We start from the raw sequence: 20,374 nt of genomic DNA on the forward strand, positions 1-20,374 counted from the left end.
GGGCCTGATCCTGGAGATGGGAGATCGGGTCCCACGTCCGGCTCCCTGCATGAAGCCTGCATCTCCCTCTGCCTGTGTCTCTGCCCCTCTCTCTCTCTCTCTCTCTCTCTCTCTCTGTCTCTCTCACGAATAAATAAATAAAATCTTGAGAAAAAAAAAAAGTCAGAGTTATTATCACATGACCTGGCAATTCCACCCCTAGGTATATTCCCGAAAGAACTTAAAGCTTATGTCCAAACAAAAGCCTGTAAATGAATGTTCACAGTAGCCAAAAAATGAAAGCAACCCAAATGCTGAATGCATAAACAAAACATAGTATTTTCCATCAAGTAAAATGTTATTCAGCCACAAAAAGGAATAAAGTACCATTACATGCTACTTAGTAAGTACCCAGATGAACCTTGACAACGTTATGCTGAGTGAAAGCAGACAGACATAGAAGGCCACACGTTGTATGATTCCATTTATATGAAATGTCCGAAATAAATAAATCCATAGAGAAGGACAGATTGGTGGCAGTCAGGTGATGGCTGGGGTAGAGGGTGGTACTGGGACTAACTATTAATAGTTACAGCGTTTGTTTGGGGGGTGATGGGAAAGTTTTGGAATTAGCAATGCTGCTACATGGTAAGTATACCAAAAACCACTGAAGTTGTACACTTTAAAGTAGTGAATTTTATGTTTTGTGAAGTCTGTCTCAATTTTAAAATGATAGAGAAAGACACAGAATGTAACATAAAATAAACCGCTCACATTCTGCCTCGTGGCTCAGTGACTGGAAAGCCTGTCCCTACCCATGCCCTCCTGCCCTGTAAGGCAGCCTGTCTGTCTCCTCCACCTCTGCTTTCCTTGGCCCTCTCGGTCTGCACACCAGACCTTCATTGTCTCCACGACTTCCCACTTTCTGAGTCTTGGGCAAGGCCTGCCTCTGCCTCACTAGATCCACCCCTTTCCTGGCGCGTTTCCACTTCCTACACAGACCTACCCAGGACCGTCTGGAGGCTGAGACACCAGCCCCAAGAGTCACCCCACACGAACTGCCCAATGACCAGGACTGCAGTTACAGGCGTATATCAGCTGAGGGATTTGGTTTCACGGAGGAACTTAATTATAGCCCAGGAGTGGAGGAAGGGAGAGTAGTAGTGCAAGCTCAAGGGGACGCACAGGAAGCTACCCTGCTCTGTGGCCCAGACTGTATCTGCCAGATTGCGCCAGGACTGGGATCTACAGAAAAACCAGTATGGACCAGTCAGGCCCACAGGGACACACACACAACTTATGGATATCATTCTGTTCATGATCATGAATTCCTGGCCCGCCACGCAACACCAGCCTGTGTGTAGACCAGAGCGGTCTAGAAAAAAGCTAAGATGCCAAGTCTCACTCACCCTCAAGGCTGACCTACTGCCAGGGATCTCATTTTACTCTGTAAGAAATAAAGGGGAGGCAAAGCTTATTCCTCCCAGAATACTCCATCTCCCTGGCTCTGAGCTATTTTTCTAGAATGGAATCTGAGCTGTTGATGATGCTGGGCACAACATATTCCCTATGGCTGACTACTATGCTTAGATCCCTGCCTACCGCCCAGGTGCCATGGAGCAGCTGCTAGCACACAGGTGTCCTCAGGGCTAGGCCTACCAGACCTGTCAAACCACTTGGCCTGGGTACTGCCAGGTGGGGAAAGCAGACCAGGTGCAAGTTCATGGAAGGAGCAGGCCCTAGATGGAAGAGCATGTCCCATTGAGACATATTTCCTTCTCCTTATTTCTGACTCATATCTGGACTCCTTATTCTCTAGGCTTTTGCCTGGTCATCCTGCTTGCCCTCTCAGCAAGGAGTCCCCACTGCCATTTGAAGCCTGCCCTGACCCCCCCAACCTATTATCTAATTCCTTCTGCTTGTTTCAGGACTGAGCCAGGGATCCAGGTCCTTCTGTCCATCATGCTTCCCAAGACTCCCCTACCACCCACCACCCCAGCCCAGAAGCATGATCCTTCTCATCTCCTTTGTGTACCTTCTTTTCTGAGATCATGAGAGGTTTCTCCCTAAAAGCCATGAAAAGAAACCTTCAGACTGGAGGTGGTATCCTTTCTGGGTTTTGTACAGAAGAAAAAAAAAAAAAAAGGCAGAGAGGTGGGGAGGGAGAGGAGACGGGGGGGGGGGGGGAGAGGGTGAGGCAGGGAGAAACAGGCACCCTTTTTTTTTTTTGCCCTGTACCCTTTAAACAATGACAGCAATGAACAGTCATACGCTCCTTCCCAAATTCCTCTCTTTGGGCAAGATGCCTTTCTTTGCTCACTCACAAAGGGTAGGGGAGATTAGAAAGCAGAGACAGAAGAAACCACCTGAAAAATAGGGTAAGGCAAGTCACAAAACTGAATGTTAAATAATATCCCACTTTTGAAAGAAAACCAAATAAGTACACACATAGTAAAACCTGAAAGAACACAGACTAAACTAAAACTTATAGCAGTCACTTACGGGTGGTGTGACTATGTATGTATGACTTTTAGTTCCTTCTCAGTGCTCAGCTGTATTTTCTTTTCCTTTCTTTTTTTAAAGCTGTCTCCTTGGGGTTTCTTTCTTTTTTAAAAAAAGATTTTTTTTATTTACTTGACAGAGAGAGCAAGCACAAGTTGGGGGCAGAAGGAGGAGAAGCAGGTTCTCTGTTGAGCAGAGAGCCCAACATGGGGCTTGATCCCAGGACCGCAGGATCATGACCTGAGCTGAAGGCAGATGCATAACCGACCAAGCCATCCCTGTATTTTCTTTTTTTATTGAAGTATAACTGACATACAACATTAGCTTCAGGTGTACAACATAATGATTCGACATTTGTATCCACTGTAAAACAATCTCCACAATAAGTCTAGTTGCCATCTGTCACCATACAAAGTTACAAATATTTTTTTTCCTCTGGTGATGAGAACTTTTAAGATTCACTTCCTTACCAACTTTCAAATTTGTCATTGACTATACTGCATGCTATCCATTCTATTCCCATGATGTAAGTATTTTCTAATTGTCTCTTATGAATAAGCACTGTTTATATGATTAAGACATTTTAAGATAAATTAAAAACCACACACATGGAAACACTTGTGCCCAAGTGCTAGCTCCAACCCTAAGAAAGATGGTCTCCCAAATACCCATTATACCAGCCACTGGTGAGATCTGATTAATTTCTAAGCCCCAAGTACAAGTTTCCAAAGAAGTCTTTCACTGTTACTAGCTAAACAGCACATGCCAGTGGCAAGCCTGTACTTCAAAACCTTGGGCTCAAGCACTCAGAACCACCTGGTAGTGTCTGCACCCATGGAACACAGGCCCCAACCCCTCTAACGCTCACAACCCAAAGCCAGAGCCTCACAAAGGTGCAAAAGCAAAAAGTGGGTCGGGGACTACTGACATCCTCGGGCTAAAAGACTCCTCATTCCACCTGGCTGCCTCTTCCCAAGGCCCAGGTAAGGGCTGGAGGGGGTGGACTATGGGCAGCTGCCATGGGAATTACTCTATGGGGTCCTGCAGGCAATCGCTGACTGGAGTCAACACCGACTCCAGCCAATATTCAGATGGAAACAGGGCAACCAACAGTCTTGAAGTTTTATTCAGTCCAACCAGTATTTACTGGCATCTACCCTGTGGTTCGAGGTGGCGAGATATGCTAACAATAAAACAACACCTAATAAGTGCCACAGTGCCTTTTCACCTATGAGCCCTTTTAATCCTCAAGTCATCCCTGAGGGGTAGGGTCTATAGTTATCTCCCCCACATTACAGATGAGGAAGCCATCAAAGTATAAAGTGACTTACCCAAAGCTACTAGCAGAGCCAGAACCTAGTCACATGTATCCTGGCTCTTAACCAATACTCCATATTCCCTCAAAGTTCTTATCCTCAAAAGCAGCCAGTGAGCTAAAAATATAAAGAGTGCCACATGCTACTTCCTGTTCTGCTCTGGGGTAGAGCTCATTCCTTTCTGAGAAGCCAAAGAAACAAGGAGTGCAACTGTCCTTCTGTCCAGATCCCCTGGGCCTGCTACTGACCCAAGGCAGGGGGGCCTCAAGGCAAACAGGTGAGCACAGTCCCCAGAGCCCAGCCAAGGGCACTGCTAAGATGCCACCTAGGCCTGCCTCTGCCTCTTTTGATTCCCAATGCCTTCCCTGCACCCCAACCCCTGCCTCAAGCTAGGAAGTGGGAGCAGAAATAAAAATAGCTCTCTAAAAATAAACCAGGGATGCCAAGGTACAAGAAAGGGGGAAAATATAAGGCCACTGCTGGTCAGAGCCCAGTGTCCTGCTGGACTAGGTATGGCCCATGTTGCTGAGCAGGACAGGTACCCAGAGCCCTGATTCCCCTCAGCCTCTGCTCATGGCCTGAAGACACACACATGCACACATTGGTAAGTTCCTGCAAAGCCCAGGCTAAGGTGACACGAGCCAGAGAAGCAGTCCTTGAACGGAGAAGCATGGGGGTGGGTGGGGGGTGCTGTGGTCCAAAGGGCCTAACCCTTCACTCTGTCATTTATCAGGTGCGTGACCCGAGTAGGCCACTTAACCTCTGTGATCCTATACGCCCCTCATCTGTTAAGTGGGTATACTAACCCCTGCCTCTCAGAGGCTGGTGTGAAGGACAGTGAGCTCATCCACAATAGGATGTCTGGCCCAAGGAAGAAGCTGAATAGGGATCCCTGGGTGGCGCAGCGGTTTGGCGCCTGCCTTTGGCCCGGGGCGCGATCCTGGAGACCCGGGATCGAGTCCCACGTCGGGCTCCCGGTGCATGGAGCCTGCTTCTCCCTCCGCCTGTGTCTCTGCCTCTCTCTCTCTCTCTCTCTATGACTATCATAAATAAATTAAAAAAAAAAAATTCTTAAAAAAAAAAAAAAAAGAAGCTGAATAAAGGCAATCTCCCTTCCTTTCTTCTCTCCATCTGTGCACATCTCCGCCACCTTCTCTTCCTTCTCTCCTTTCACCACACTGAAAACGCTGATCAACTACTTGGATCAGAGACTAGCTTTTTCCTCTAAGTCCCTTCCACTCTACACGCCTTGCCCACCAGTTGGCTAGTTGTCTCTTCTGGTTCTAGCAGGGCTGCTCACTACCTTGAAGCAGATTCAGGGAGACACTAAGTACAGCCATTCTCAGGACCTCCTCTTCCCACTGACCTGGGACAAGATACTGCAAGGGGCTCCAAAGTCTGCCAACGTTTGATTCTGTTCAGTGACCAAGACATTCTGCTGTGCTCGAAAGCAGGGAGTGTTCTTGGAAGCCAACACCAGTCTGTCCAGTCAAGCAGGTACTTTCCAAACTGGAAGAATGAGATTCAACCAGCCATCCTCCCTAGAAAGGCCCTGCTGTGTGGTATAATCAAACACACAGCTTTACACAACTCTGCTACTTACGAATTGTGCAGCTTTTAGGCAGCTTTCCTAGCCAATCTGAGCCTCAGCATCTTCATCTGTAAAAGGAGGATGATGATTCCTACCTCTCAGGGTTGTGTGGATTAAGGAAGGTGATGCATGTGAAGTAATCAGCATGGTGCATTCAGCCCACATGAAAGCTACAGCTTACTTGCCTCCTGGGCAGCTATGGACTTCTGCTTGGAACAGGAGGGGGATTAGACACAGCTGAGCCCAGCTCGCAAAAGAACTCACAATCTGAACCTAGAATGGAAGAAATAACTCCACCATCATATACTACAGTAGGGGCTGAGCCAGAAGGAGGAGAAAGGAGCCTTACTAGACTCCCAGTGGAGGAAGTGGAGAGAAGGAAGCATATGGGAAAAACCGCCAAAACTGAAAACCTCAGTTGTCTCCACGAAGCTTCAACCAAAGAGAAGAGTAACAACCAGGAAAGGGTTTTCTTCTACAGATGTCTGACTGCTGCCCCAGACAGGACTCTGGTGTAGGTTACTGCCAGGGCTACTCTTGGCAGCAAGCCACCTTAGGCTTGCCAGCCAGACATTGTTCTGTCTAACAAGTGCTCAGAGAGTACCTCTGCACCAGGCACTTACCTATCAAGAAGCAAGTTTCTGGGGGGAGGGGGGGGAATGATCTTTGATCATGGCTAATGAACACCCATAGGGACGGAGAACATGACTGTGCATTGTAAGCTGCCCCTTTGTGACTGAACAAGGTCTCTGACTCATCGAGAACATCAGATGGATGGACCAGTTCTTTCTCATGATGGAAGCAGCAGGCAGAAAGGAGGGCAAGGTTCAGGCTGCAGCAGTCCAGAGAGAAAGCAGAGTAAGGGCAGAAGCCCTGGGAGCGCTGGAACCAGCTCATGAGAGGTATTCCTGGTTGTCTGCAATGTGCCCAGAGTGGGGGTACAAAAGTGAATCAAAGACAGATGGTCTGGGACACCTGGGTGGCTCAGCGGTTGAGCGTCTGCCTTTGGCTCAGGATGTGATCCCAAGATCTGGGATCAAGTTGTGCATCGGACTCCCTGCAGGGAGCCTGCTTCTCCCTCTGCCCATGTTTCTGCCACTCTCTCTGTGTCTCTCATGAATAAATAAATCTTAAAAAAAAAAAAAAAAAGACAGATGGTCTTGGGGCACCTGGGTGGCTCAGTCAGTTAAGCATCTGCCTTTGGCTCAGGTCATGATCTCAGTGTCCTGGAATCAAGCCTTACATCTGGCTCCCTACTCATCAGGCAGCCTGCTTCTCCTTCTCCCTCTGCCCCCCACCCCCACCCGACTCATGCTCCCTCTCCTCAGATAAATAAATAAAATCTTTTTAAAAACAGAAACAATACGGATGGTACTGGTAGTATGTGAGAAGACAAGGCTACAGGGCTTGCAGGGGAAAGAGACAGGCCTTAGCTTGCAGGGGAAAGAGACAGGCCTGGGCTTGCAGGAGAAAGAGACAGGCCTTAGCCTGGGTCAAGAATGCCTTATGTCTTCTGGGTCAAGAATGGGCTAAAAAATGGATAAAATATTTTTCTGCAAGGTGACACGTTGTAAGGATATGAAAGGCAAATTGTAAATAGACATTATAAATACACGGGGGCGTTAAGATGCCAAAAATAGAAATGTCACAGAAATCGTGCACTGTAATAGAATCTAAACAAAATTGGAATAATACAATTTCGACTGGATGTATTCGGCAGTTTGAGAATTTATTCACCTAGTGATTTTCACTTAGGAGATAGAAATTATTATTGGTCCATTTGTTTATTACTAAATAGTAATCAATTAGATGCCATTATTTAAAGCAGGTTCTGGGAAGAGTCACCTAGGACTATAAAATCAGGGACACAGGCATGGAGGATTTAATCTATGGACACAATTTCTAACTGACCCCTAGATGACAGTGAAGCTTACCATCAACTACTGACAGACTGTCATTCTGGAAAGTTGCCAAAGCACCAGAACTGTCATGGGGTCATTATCCAGGAAGAGTGTGACTTTTTAGGCTGGCTTACTTGACCTTTGGGGATCTGATTCTTAGAAACCCAAGCAACACCATGAGGACCTGGAGGAGGCAGAGTCTTGAGGTTTGAGGCAGCCACTCCCAGGAATGGAAGAGTCAGGGGTTCTGAGACATGGCAGACGCAGGCCTGTGGGTGCTGAGAATCTAAGTGACAACCAGAAATACACAGTGGCAGCGCATGCACTTATGTGTTTTGCTCTCTTCTGGCAGTCCTCAGACACCTGGTTGGGCAGCTGGGGAGATAGCAGGCCTCCTAGGAGGAAGGGCAGGGAAGTAAGGGGGCTGTTAAGAAAGAATTTCAGGTGGGCAACTGTAGGAGCCCCTCTAAGTAGCCCAGGAAGAGCAGAGTGAAAAGAAGTAGCAGGCATGGGGGCCTGGAGGTCCTCATGGGGCTGAGGAGGGTGACTGAAGTGAGTACCCCCAAGAACCACCCCAGAACCGCCTGCAGAGAGCAGAGCAGCCAACCTGCCATTGGCTACATAATTTTGGCTCTCTTCTCATTCCATCTCTTCCACTCTCATACATGCCATTAGCTACATAATTCTGGCTCTCTTCTCATTCCATTTCTAGGAACGTGGCTCCCATATCAGCACTAACAGTGGAGCTGCTTTTATTATTCAGAAAGAAGGAGTTGCTTTTTTCCTCCTCTTCTAATATTTTCACTGGACTATATTTACCTACTGATGTACCCTAGGTATGACATGATGCACATTCTACAGAAAGGAACTGAGGAACACAGGCATGAAGCCTGAGAGGCAGTGTGAAGAGGGGGAAAGGAGGGAAGAGGCTAAAGGCCAGGTGAAGTAAGAGATTTTACAGTACTTCACGGTCCAGAGTGATCAGGCCCAGTCACATCTCCGACCTCCCCTCCCCTCCCTTAACTCTAGCCACAGTGGCTTCCTGACTAGTCCTCAACACACCAGCCATGTTCCTACCTCAGGGCCTTTGCATTTACTTTCCCTCTGCTGAGGTTCTTCCCACACATGGCTCATTCTTCTCTTGAGCTTCAAATATTACCTTCTCAGTGAGGCCTTCCTTAAGCCCTCTATTTAAAAGTGCCACTACTGCTTTCTTGCTTTATTTTTTTTTTTTTTAAGATTTTATTTACTTACTTGAGAGAGGGAGCATGTGTGCATGTGTGAGCAGGGGAGGGGGGGGAGAAAGAAGGAAAGAATCTGAAGCAGACTCCACATGGAGTGTAGATTCTGACACAATCTTACAACCCTGAGACTATGACCTGAGCTGAAACCAAAAGTCAGCCACTTAACCAATGAGCCATCCTGGTGTTCTCTGCTTTATTTTTTGATATAGCATTTACCACCACCTGACATGCTAGCTACGTAATTCTGGCTCTCTTCTCTTTCTCCACCACAACCACCATGAGAACACAAGACTTTTTTTATCTGCTTTGTTCACTTCCTCACCCCCAATGCCTAGCATATAGGAGGAACCCAGTAACCGCATAATAATGAGTGGGAGAAAGACGGAAGTGGAGTCAGATTTAAACTAATCCTGGATCCTCAACAGTCTGAAAGAAACCCCTTCTTACTGATCTGATTCTGAAGGTGTGGGGTGACTTCCAAAAGCAAGAATCAGACACTACCTGAGGCCTTCTCTTTTATCCCCAAAAACTCCCTAAAAGGTTTCTCCAAAGAGCGTATTGCTTCAAATTTAATCTGGGTAAAGGAGGACCTAGGATCTTAAACTGCCATAAAAGAGGTGCTCTATGACTGCCTCGAAATAAGAATGGGACCTAGCCGAGTCACCGCCTGGGCCTGGAGGCAAATGAGCCCTGGGGCAGCCTCCTACTGTCACTGTTACAAATTACTACAAGCTTAACACTTAAAACACATTCTCTTAAGAGTTCTGGAGGTCAAAGTTCAAAATTGGTTTTACTCCAAAATCAAGGTACTGGCAAGGCTATACTTCCTCCCAGAGGCTCCAGAGGAGTATTTGCTTGCTTGCCTTTTCCAGCTTCTAGAACTGTGTTCCTTGTGCTCCCTGGCCTCTTCCTTCATCTTCAGAGCCAATGGGGTAGCTCTGGCTGCAGCAGTCACATTTGTCTTCTATATCAAATCTCCCTTTGCCTCCCTCTTAACAGGACACTCGTGACTGCACTTAGGGCCCACTCGGATAATCCTGGATAATCTCTGCGTCTCGAGATCCTTAAATTAATCGCATCTACAAAGTCCATTTTGCCTTATAAGGTAGCATCCACAGGTCCCAGGGGTTACGGCCTGGATAGCTTCAGGGGCTATTACCCAGTCTACCACCAAGGTAGACAGAGTCCAAAACTGTGGAAGAGTTCATATCTTTGGTCCACGTGAAAGAAGGGTCAGAGCAGGAATCTTGGCAGTGTCCTGGGCCAGGGTCTTTCTTTTGTTATCACTGCTTGCTATTATCTAAAGGGTGGAGAATTCATTTTAGGGAATTCATTTCATTAATGCCCAAAAGCATTCTAGCCTTTGGAGGGCCTCCTTAGAGGAGAAGGGTAGTCTCCAACCTAGAGCTTCCAATGGACCACACAGGAGTTCATCCCAAGATGCAAGTGCTGAGGGCCAGGGGGAATTTATCAGGATCTCTGGACTGTCCTGAAGGCTTTTGCAGAAGGCGAAGCTGGAAAGAAATGGTCTGCACCAGACAAACAAGCTCATGACCAGGGATGACAGGTAAGCCTCCTCTTAGGAGAGCTGCCATGGGTAGAGGGTTCTGAGAACCCATGTGGCTTTGGAGAGGAAGACTGCTGTGATCAGAGCACCAGATCAGATGGTAACATCTGACACCAGGAACAGACCCGTTAATAACAGTCTACCTGCTACGTATTACCAACTCTATTCTACACAGCACCTCTGGGAGTTACAGGAAGGTGGTTTTGGTCTAGGCACTGAAATACTTGTAAAAGCAAGACATGGCAAACCCAACCATTCCAGGACACTGATTTATGTCTTGGACACCATGCCTCTGTTGCATAGAAATCATAAGGCTTCTTAGTTGCAACATGCTACCTCATTGTGAATTATTTCACTCCTCCCCAAAGTCCTCAAGGGCCCAGAGAGGTGACTGAGGAGAAAACATTTCCATTGTAAAAACTGCATGCCGGGGCGCCTGGGTGGCTCAGTGGCTGAGCATCTGCCTTCAGCTCAGGTCGTGATTCCGGGGTCCGGGGATTGAGTCCCACATCGGGCTCCCCACAGGGAGTCTGCTTCTCCCTCTGCCTGTGTTATTGAGGCCCACTCAATAACAAATTCCCCACCCCAAAATGTCTACAGGACTGGGGATAGTGCTATAGAAACCTGGTGCTAAAGGAAATCGAACTGGAGGAAGAAAGTAAAGTTCTCGTAAGACAACGTTGGAAACGAGGAGAACTGAGGAAAACACATCTTGTTTGCTTGTTTGGAAGAGGGGATGAAATAGGTAAAGCTCTGGCGTCTGGCAAACTGAAGGACAGCCTGTTTTTGAGGAAAGCGGTCCTGCAGACTGTGTGTGTAGGGTGGCTGAGGCTGCCATTGGGAGAGCAGAGTTGGCCTGTACTTCCACTGGAATAGTAGCCAAATGACTGTGTGCCTCTGAGGTTGTAACTCTTGGATGAGGGAAGTGCCAAAATAATAAGACAAAGATCAAAGGGGTTATAGAAGATACAAATGAAGGCAGTGAAAATCCGTTTGTAGATACCTATCAGTCTAACAGTACAGAAACGAACTTAAGCATGAAGTGGTTTCCTCACAACACTGGGGAGCCTCTCCACTCATGATCCTCCTCGTGAGAGAACTCTTTCACAGGTGTGTCACCATGAGCTGTGAAGAATTCAGCAATGGTCTCCAGACGGCTGCTGGGATGACAAGGCTGTGGGAGGTAGGCTTTGAAGCCTGGACTTGGAAAAGGAAAAACAAGCGGCGTCAAGGTGCACTGCCCAGAACACCGACTGTGAAACAGAATCCACAGGCTCCCCATACTGAGGTTGGGCTCCCAGGGCCACAGCTGGTAAATTAGGGAAGGAACTGTCTCAGAAAGGCATTTCTTCCTGAGCTCCCTGCCTCAGAAGAGAGGGGATGAACAAGCACTGCCCAAGGTTTATTTTGATCAAGTCAGGACTCCACACATGAGAGCTGAGAGTCACCCCCAGGTGACTCTTGGTCCCCCAGGTCCCCACTCCCTCTCAAAAAAACAACAGCAAATCTACCCCAGCTCTTCTCATGGCCTCTTCACCAAGAGAAAAGCCAGAGACAGGATGAGGACAAGAGGTGCTGAATGCCAGAGGCCAGGCCCCCAGGGAAGCCCAGAGGGAGCCAGCCCTCCCTCCAGCCAGCATCTCCCTGGAATGTCAGCCTTGAGCAGTTCCTCCCATCTCGACCTCCTTCAAACTTCTTTTGCTGTTCTCTCCCCTTGACCCCCTTCTTCCTCCCTCTTCCTACCATTCCCGAATTTGTCCATCTTTCTTCCTCTCACTCTTCTCTTGCCTCCTAGTGGTCTACGAGGGCGAAACTGAAGAGTATCTGAAATATTGTCTGTGCAGTTATGTAAACCTTTAGCTTTCTTCTGCTTTTTCTTTTAACAAATTATTTTTTTTTAATTTTTATTTATTTATGACAGTCACACACACACACAGAGAGAGAGGCAGAGACACAGGCAGAGGGAGAAGCAGGCTCCATGCACCGGGAGCCCGATGTGGGATTCGATCCCAGGTCTCCAGGATCGTGCCCTGGGCCAAAGGCAGGCGCCAAACCGCCGCGCCACCCAGGGTTCCCTCTTTTAACAAATTATGATTAGGAACACCGGAGTGGCTCAGTTGGTTAAGTATCTGACTCTTGGTTTCAACTCAGGGTCGTGATCTCAGGGTCTGGAGATAGAGCCCTGCATCAAGGCTCTGTGCTCAGTGGGGAGTCTGCTTGAGGTTCTCTCTCCCCCTCTGCCTCTGCACCCTGCCCCCAGCTCACGTACGCTTAGAATAAATGAATAAAAAAATTTTAAATAAATAAAGAAGGATTAACCTCCTATTGGACCCAGACGATAAAGCCTAACTTAGTTGCCTTCTACTTTCTGTGAAGCTTTTTTTTAAGATTTTATTTTTTAAAGATTTTATTTATTTGTTTATTCATGAGAGACATAGAGAGCAAGCAGAGATATAGGCAGAGGGATAAGCAGGCTCCTCGCAGGGAGCCTGATGTAGGACTTGATCCCAGGACCCCGGGATCATGCCCTGTGCTGAAGGCAGACCTTCGACCACTAAACCACCCAGGCGTCCCCACACTGTGAAGCTTTTGATCTCTCCTGGGTATCAGCATTCCTAAATGAGGGTAGAGAGGGGTTTCTCTAGTCCCGCTCTGGGTACTTAATCTGTGTGGCTGATAGATCAAAATCAATAATTTTATTTTATTTTTTTTTCAAAATCAGTAATTTTAACAGCAACCAGAGGAACTCAGATTTAATATGATGAAGAATTTCCTTTCAGACTATGCAGTAGTCTCCTACCTAAACTCTTTACCTCCATTCTTCCTCTATTTAATCCACTTTTGTGCAATATTAACAATGATTTCTTACTCAAACCATCAGTGGTGGGGCGCCTGGGTTGTTCAGTCAGTTAAGTGTCTGCCTTTGGCTAGGATCATGGTCCCAGGGTCCTGGGATTGAGCCCTAAGTCAGGCTCCCTGCTCAGTGGAGGGCCTGCTTCTCCGTCTCCCTCCATCCCAGGCCAGGCTATCTCATATAAGGGATACTCAAAAGCAGTAGTAGCTGGTCTCCAAGGAGCTCTCTCTCCTTCCCAATGAACCATGCCTCTTGGTGTTCATACCCTGTATAGTCCTCTGCATCTGAACCGGTTCTGTGACCAAGAAAAGACAAAGAAATTGACAGTGTCACTTCCTAGGCTAGGTTTTAAGAAACCTTGCCCTTCATTTTTTTTTTTAAAGATTTTATTCATTTATTCATAGAGATGCAGGGAGAGAAAGAGAGGCAGAGACACAGGCAGAGGGAGAAGCAGGCTCCACGCAGAGAGCCCGACGTGGGACTCGATCCTGGGTCTCCAGGATCACGCCCTGGGCTGCAGGCGGCGCTAAACCGCTGCGCCACCGGGGCTGCCCGAAACCTTGCCCTTCATTGCTTAGATCTCTCGTTATACTCACTCTTGGGATGCTTCTGCTCAGAATCCAGCCATCATGCTGTGAGAAGCCCAAGGCACATGAAGAGGCCATATGTAGGTACTCTACTCAACAGCCAGTACCAAGTGCCAGCCATGTGAGTTAGCCAGTGTGGATGTCCAGCCCAGCTGAACCTCCACATGATTCCTGCTCCAACCTCCATCTGACTAAAGCAATATACCTCAACTGAGAACTGCCCAGATGAGCCTAGTCAACCTAAAGAACCAGGGAAGATAATAAAGTTCCAATTTCACTTAAGAATGTCCTAGATGAGGGGCACCTCGGTGGCTCAGTAGGTTGGGCAGCTGGCCAAGATTTCAGCTCAGGTCATGGCCTCAGGATGGTGGAGTTGGCCCTGCATGCTCAGTGGGGAGTTAGAGCCAGCTTGAGGTATTCTCCCTCTCCTTGTGTGCTAAGATAAATAAATTAATCTTTTTTAAAAAATGTCCTAGATGATAAAAATTGACGTTATTAAATAATGACCTTGAAGTATATGTCTTTTAAATACTCTTGTAACAAAATAAGAGTCATTGTTTGTCTCAGGAAAAATTTGAGATTGCGTTGCAAGCTAGTCTTCTTTTTTTTTCATGAAACAACACTTTTACTTGAAAGAAAAGAGTAACAAATTATAATTATTTAGGTTTTGAGTATTTGACAGACTTTTTCTTAAAAATGGAGAGTCAAGGATGCTTGGGTGGTTCAATGGTTGAGTGGCTGCCTTTGGCTCAGGGTGTGATCCCGGGGTGCTGAGATTGAGTCCCGCATTGGGGTCCCCCACAGGGAGCCTGCTGCTTCCTCTGCCTATCTCTCTGTGTCTCTCATGAATAATAAAATCTTAAAAAACAAAAAACAAAAAACGGAGACTCAATTAAAAAAAAACCTAACAGTATGGGGGCATCTGGGCAGCTCAGTCGGTTATGCACCCTACTTGTGGTTTTGGCTCAGGTCATATCTTGGGGTCATGGGATTGAGCCCTGTGTCGGGCTCTATGCTCAGTGGGGAGTCTGCTTGAGGTTCTCTCTCCCTCTCCCTTTACCCCTCTCCCCACACATGCACAGGCATATGCTCTCACTCTCTCTCTGAAATAAATAAAATACTTAAACAAAAAAATCAAACAAAAACCCTGACAGTGTATTACCAGTGACAAAAATCAAGCTTTCAAGAGAAAATCCAAATTATGGAAAACTTGTATCCCCACTCTGAGCTTGACAGCCTCCCAATACTTGAATGCTTTGCTGTTGAGGTCAGTAGTATTCCTATGACTTAATGATATTGTAAAATGAAATATGTTAACATTTAGCAGTTCTGATGACCAACTTAAAGTAAAAGATCTATGCAAAGTACAAGATGGACCAATGGATTTTAATGTCACAAAGTATGAAAACTTGTGGTAAGGTTTCAGACTCTACATTCCAACTAACCTTTAAGAAACTACCACTTGTTGGGGTACCTGGGTGGCTCAATGGTGGAGCATCTGCCTTTGGCTCAGGGTGTGATCCCGGGGTCCTGGGATCAAGTCCCACATCGGAGAGCCTGCTCCCTCTGCCTTTGTCTCTGTTTCTCTGTGTGTCTCTTATGAATAAATAAAATCTTCAAAAAAAAAAAAGAAAAGAAAGAAACTACCACTTGCTGAGGTTTGGTATAGTACCAAAGAATATTCACAATTATCTGCCAAAGCTATTAAAAGCTGTTACCCCTTTCTTTCTCAACTACCTATCTGTGTGAGGCCATATTTTCATCATAGCCTTCAAATACAACAACATACCTCAAGAGACTGAACATTGAAGTAGTTATGAGAATCCAACTGTCTTCTATTAAAGCAGACATTAAAAGATCGCCAAAAATGTGAAACAATGCCACTTCTCTCAACCTTATTTTGAAAAATAGCTATTTTTTCTTTAAAAATGTCACTTGTGGTAAATGTACTGGGTTTATTATTACATTAAATGAATTAATAGGGTAGCCTGGGTGGCTTAGCGGTTTAGCACCACCTTCAGCCCAGGGCGTGATCCTGGAGACCCGGGATCGAGTCCCATGTTGGGCTCCCTGCATGGGGCCTGCTTCTCCCTCTGCCTGTGTCTCTGTCTCTCTCTCTCTCTCTGTGTGTCTCTCACGAATAAATAAATAAAATCTTTTAAAAATAAATGAATGAAAAAAAAATAAATGAATGAATAAATTAGTAACTTAAAAAAATTCTTCAGAGCTTATTAGTTTCTACTATGGTAGACAAAAGTTCATGGGTCTCTAATGATTTTTAAAAGTGTCTTTTAAGAGAGGGGTTCTTGAGGTCAAGAAGCTTGAGAATTGCTGTTTACGACATTTTATTTTATTTTATTTTATTTTTTTTGTTTGTTTACGACATTTTAAAGTTGCCTTCAAAATTAACCAACTTTCTAAAAAAAAATAAAATAAAATAAACCAACTTTCTTTCAAGGTCCCATCTGAAACCCAATTTCTTCAGGGACAAAGCCGATTCAAAGTGATGACCTGCTCCTCTAAATGAGCATCCCTGACCATATTCTCAGAACCCATTAGCTCTCTTAATATTTTCAAAAATCTTTTTGTGCCTATGTCTTCTCTTCCCGGCTAGACTCCACATTTTGCGGGGCCGGGGAGGTGCACAGCCAAGGAACGTATCTGAAACATCTGTCACAGGACCTGACCCACAAAAGCGCCTCAGATGGGAAAGACTAAGATAACGACCAAACTACAGTCTTCTGAGATTAGCAATGAAAAATCTGATAAAGCTCTAGCCTCACCTTTGACAGTGGAAACTAAGAAAGAACTTTCTTGCTAGGACCAGGGATAAACTGGACAAGTGATGCCTGGACATGTACAGTTGCTGCCATTGTGGCCAGCTGCTGCTGGAGCAAAGGACACAGCAATTAACTCAGTAGTTCTCCTTGCTACGTTTATTCCCTCCCAGGGAACCTAGGGAGCCTCCCACACCCTCCTTCTTCCTCATTCACATTTCCTTCAAAGGAAAGGACTTGATATGGGTTTGACAACAGGAGGGGCCCCTGCCTAAGGCCTTCCTGCAAGATCCACAAACGACCTGACCCCCCTAGACTGACAGCCATATGGGCTCAGCACCCTGTTAGGCAACAGGAAACCCCACAGGGTGTTAAAGGCAGAGAAAGGGAAGTGAAGCCCATAAACAGCTGCTGGAACCACTGAACTTCAGAGATTAAATCAGACAGGAGCGCATGTTTCCCCTGGCCCCCAGCAGCGACTTCACCATAGCCCAGCCTCCCAAATAGTTGAGACAATGAACATCGAATTCCCTGTAGCTCCCCTTCTGAGAGTTTATAAAATCTGCCAGGCATCCTGAGAACAAACAAACAGGGAAACAGTAATGAGAAGCCCAGAAGCATTGTCAGACTCTGGTGAGGGCCTACTATACCAGCAGAGATGGAAGGAAAAACCTTTGTGTGTTATGCCCAGATCTCATATATGCCAACAAACTATGGACCCAACAGACAGGGACTGAATCTGTTTTTTTCTATCACCATTTCCCATGTGTCTAGTATGTGCTTGGTACATAACAGACACTCAGAAATGTCTATTACATAAATGAAAGAGAATGACAGACACCATCTTTGTGGCCTGGTACCCATATGAACAGAGAAAAGTTTGTATATTGATTCATTCAACAAATATTTAGCATCTCCTCAGTGCTAGGCAGACCTAGACACAACAGGAAACAAAGTAAGTCAGTCTCTGCCCTTGTAGAATTTGTTTTAGCGGGTCTAAAGGTGAGAAATCTCAATGCTCCCCCCAAAACTACATAAGCCATAGACATTTAATAATTATTTAATTAAGAGCTTGCTATGTGTAAGCAATGAGTACCAAATGTTATGACAGGCACTTGGGATCTGGGAACTCAGCCCCAGTGAAATTATTTTATCTTTTAGGCCAGGATCCTAAATCTGGGATGTGTCAGTCAGTCATCAGGGGTCTTTGTATAAGGAAACTGGCATTACCTCTTTGGTGCATCTGTCCTCATCTGTCAGTGAACAGAAGCCACTGCGTGAGTACCATGTGCATGCCCAAAACACCACGCAACACTGCAGAAGAGAAAGAAACCCAATATCTTTAGTTGAGGTGCCAGGGGCCAGAAAAGCATCATTAATGTTGTAATTAAACACCAAAGCTCAGAAACTGCTCCTAAACTGGCTCTTTCTTTGTCCCTCACACATGCACACCCTGAGACAGGTTATTCTGAGCCTGAGTCAGCAAATCCTGGAAGTAGTCTGCTCATTTCCAAGTAAGCAGACACCGGCTTTGCTGCTTTTACCAGGGGGAGGCAGAAATTGCTGGCAAAGTGAAGAAGGACCTGGAGCCCAACATCCCCCCACAGGTGGCAGCTCATAAATGGAGATGCCCTGAGTCATGCTTGAGTCCTTGGCCAAAGCCTAATGGCCACAGGACTAGAGTCACACCCTAATCACCAGCCTCTGAGCTATGAAGGCCAGGAACCATCTGCCAAGAAGACCCACATGTCTGAAACCTGACGCAAGGGGCCATCTCCTCCCTGCCAGGCTCAAACAAGTGTCCAGCTCACCTCTGACACAGTGAAACACAGCTGCTGCAAATGGCTCCTCCCCTGGATCCAAAGGCACAGAAAAATACTTAAAGGACATCAAACCATCTACAAGAAGCAGCCACTGTGCAATCTGGGGCAACATGGTACAGGCAAAGGCATCGCACACGGAACTTCTGACATGACACAAGCCAGAGCCTGGCAAGACAGACAAAGTCCTTGGAAATGCTGCATAGGGAGGAAAAAAGAGAATGATCCCAGCATGGACAGTGCAGGGCAATCGGGAAACTCCTGGCACTTCCAGGTCCTACTAGGCCCTGGAGGAAAGCCCTGAAATTTAGCTTCCAGCCACCAGGGAGCACCCTGGGAGGTAGGCCACAGTGAGACAAGACATACAGCTGAAGCCTTTAGAAGTGACAGGTCCAACTCTTCCTGAGACAGAGGAGCTGCACTGTCCCAGGACATGCCAGGATCTGCAGGCCCTCGGGACAGCTTGCACAACAGCCAGAACAGCTGCACTCTCCAAAGCAGAGCTTACATGCTTCCCCGGCCGGCGTACAACACTGGCTGGCCTCTGTCAAGCATTAGGGAAGAGATCTGAGGGACCATAGGTGGGGTAAGGGTCATTCTTTTTTGAATGGGTAGAGGCCCATGCCAAAGGGGGAAGAGTGGTAGACAAGCAAGAAGAAAGACAGCCAGACAAAAAGAATCAGTCCATTCAACTAAGGAGTTGATGGGCTACACTATCTGGAGAATAATGTCAGGGGCCTGCCTGCCCACACCTTTGACCCAAACTCTGCAAAAATCACTGGATGGGAACTTGGTAACTGATAACCCTGACCATCCACCAAGGCCGCAGAGTGGACAAATTGCAAGAAGCTATCCAGCAGAGCTGGTGGTGCCCACACTATTCTGTAAGGTCTGGGCTTGGCCTCTGCTTAAGCCCTTCTCACCTGCTGCCTCGGTGGAGTGTAACCACTAATGGGTAAGTGAAGACAGAGGAGTAGCAAACTTCTCAAAAGAGTCAGGTAAAGTCCTTGGGAGTAGGGGTTGGACCAACTCACTGCCAAACACACAACCTCAACTTCATCAGAACGACCCATTAAAACCCTAGAAGGTTGCTCTTCATAAGAACAAGGGACCCCTTTTATCCTGCCCAAGTACTGTTTAGGAAGGGGCTGAGGGGTCAGTGGAGAGGAGACTGGCTCAGCCATCCACAGTCCTATTCCTTTCACAGAAAAGGGTCAGTGCACAAGAGGATTCCAAAACGTAAAGTCTGGTCTAAGCTGGTTCACTTGGCTCTCCACCACAGCTCCTGAAGGGTGCCAATTCTGTGTCCAATTCTGGCTCAAAGACAGAGAGCAGGATTCTCAAAAGAGAAGACCTAGAAACCCGGAGCCAGGTGAAACAGCAAGCCTTCATTTCTTTTTTTTTTTTTTCCAAAAAGATTTTATTTATTTGACAGAGCATACTTTATTTAAATTTATTTATTTATTTAATTTTTTTTAATTTTTATTTATTTATGATAGTCACAGAGAGAGAGAGAGAGGCAGAGACATAGGCAGAGGGAGAAGCAGGCTCCATGCACCGGGAGCCTGATGTGGGATTCGATCCTGGGTCTCCAGGATCGCGCCCTGGGCCAAAGGCAGGCGCCAAACCGCTGCGCCACCCAGGGATCCCTAAATTTATTTATTTATTTGACAGAGCACAAGCGTAAGACAGAGGGAAAAGGAGAAGTAGGATTCCCGCTGGGATCGTGACTGGAACTGAAGGCAGACGCTTAACTGACTGAGCCACCCAGGCTCCCCAAAAGGCCTTCATTTCTAAACGTGAGTGGGTCACGCACTCAGAATCCTCCAAGATCAGACTGAGTAGAAACAGAGGATAATGTTATTTCCTAAAGATCTCTCCAGGGTACCAACGCCAAATAAAGGAGCTAAGATAGAAGGCATCTGAAAAGAACTTTCTGCCTGACAAGGTTAAACCCCCAGACATACCAGGAAGGCGGTGGGCTCTCTAGCCGCAGACAGGACATCCCTGTGACTGGAAGCCACTCAAATTCCTGACACCATCTAATGCAGTCCCACAACCTTCCCAGGCAGGTACCCACCTGACAGGGCAAAGGGACCAGAACTTAGGATCAGCCTCTCTCTTGGATGGATAGGAAATGAAGCTCTCAGGGAAAATGGAGGGAGAAGAATCTTCGAGAGAACCTGCTAAGTGACTGACATCAAAGGCCCTAACACTCAGTGGCTCAGAGATGCAG

General features: G+C 46.6%; 1 protein-coding gene across 2 annotated transcripts in view; it reads right to left on the reverse strand.

The window, feature by feature from the left end:
• Positions 1-20,374, reverse strand: part of PPARD (peroxisome proliferator activated receptor delta) — an 87,995-nt gene that overhangs the window by 66,121 nt on the left and 1,500 nt on the right. The window contains exons 1-2 of one of the 2 annotated variants that reach the window (XM_041762939.1): positions 20,219-20,241; positions 17,549-17,632 (exon numbers count right to left, since the gene is read on the reverse strand). The gene's annotated coding sequence lies outside the window, so the exon portion shown is untranslated. Of the gene's footprint in view, positions 1-17,548; positions 17,633-20,218; positions 20,242-20,374 lie in introns of those variants that run through there. The other variant, XM_041762852.1, reaches the window with a different exon arrangement.

Source organism: Vulpes lagopus, chromosome 1 (genome assembly GCF_018345385.1).
Source record: "Vulpes lagopus strain Blue_001 chromosome 1, ASM1834538v1, whole genome shotgun sequence".
In the NCBI taxonomy this organism is placed as follows: Eukaryota; Metazoa; Chordata; class Mammalia; order Carnivora; family Canidae; genus Vulpes; species Vulpes lagopus.